Here is a 1,411-nt window from a genome sequence, read left to right as displayed (position 1 = left end):
TGATGATGATGATGATGATGATGATGATGATGATGATGATGATGATGATGATGATGATTCACTTACTATAAGGATTATTTCTCCCCTCATATCCCCAATATCATCTTACTAAATTACCCACATAAACCATTCACTCACCACTCTAAACCATTCGACAAATGACGAGTATCTGCATGGAAGAGGTGCCCTCTATTTATTCCAAAATGCTCAAAGTGATTTCCATTTGATAAGTATGATCTTGTATACGTTTACATTATATTCTTATTCTATCGAATGCATCACCACAGTAATGTTTTCAAAAACTGTCAATGACTTACAGTGATTCCTTCATTTTCGAGTCGTGCGTTCGTTCTGTCGGAGACATTAATCAATTAAATGCATTCTGACGGTCATATTATTGTCTGACTATGTGAACCTTTCGCATGTTATTATTGTTTCCATTTATTGTAGTCAAATTTACTTTTTCTAAGTTGGATGGCTATTTATTGACGAGGATTTAATAATAATGATCTGCCAAACACATGGACTATGGAGCAGACTTTATGCTCCTGTTTTTAATTTGGTTTTCCAGCTTTGCCTCATAATTATGTGATGTAAATCCCTCTGCCGCATAAGAAATAGTATTTTTTGAAATCCAAGATTTTAATCCCTAAACGTTTAATGAGATTAAAAAGTTAAACGTGTGTATGGAGGGTTGGGTCCGTCTTTGATTCATTGAAAAGTACTTTCCTACAATCTTGTCATGGCGCCATCGGTAATTTTGCAATTAAGCTAACAGAATCGGAATCGTGAGATCACGGTATAAGGTGATCGGGGCTCAGCTCTGCCTGATATTGCGGGCTTGGGAAAGGCATTTAAAGTGAATATCACCATTTCGTTCTGTCATATCGGAGATGGACGCAAAATTCGAAGTCAACGACTTGTAAATAAACTTGTAGTGTATACAAGGGGCGCTAAACGTACACTATGTTACACAATTTTTGGAACTGTCATTCACTTTGAAATTTCTGTTTCACCTCTGTATCTCCTCGAAATATTGTGTAATGAAGTGTAACGTATTGTAATACCCGTCTGCACTTACAGATGTACACCTACTCATCTTATTTGTTTTGGGTTTTTTTAGTGGAGGTTTTACGGCGCTCGCAACTGCATAAGGTCATATGAGCGCCAAGGGGTGGATGTCAACAGAGAAGTCTTTACAGGGAATCGGGCTTGCTCTGCTCACCTCTCTAGCTTCAACAGCATAAAGTCTGTTTCGACTTTAAAGGCACCCCGGAAATGGTGGGTCACAAGAGTGTGACAAACATACAAAAGAAGTAGAGGAAAATGACGGTTGTAAGGATTAGAGAAGAAGCAGCAGTTCCCTGATGTAGTTCAGGCACAGTTATGAGCATGACATTGTTGAATCAGC

The sequence above is a fragment of the Aplysia californica genome, unplaced genomic scaffold (genome assembly GCF_000002075.1).
Source record: "Aplysia californica isolate F4 #8 unplaced genomic scaffold, AplCal3.0 scaffold00057, whole genome shotgun sequence".
Lineage (NCBI taxonomy): Eukaryota > Metazoa > Mollusca > Gastropoda > Aplysiida > Aplysiidae > Aplysia > Aplysia californica.
Note: the sequence above shows the minus strand (reverse complement) of the source record.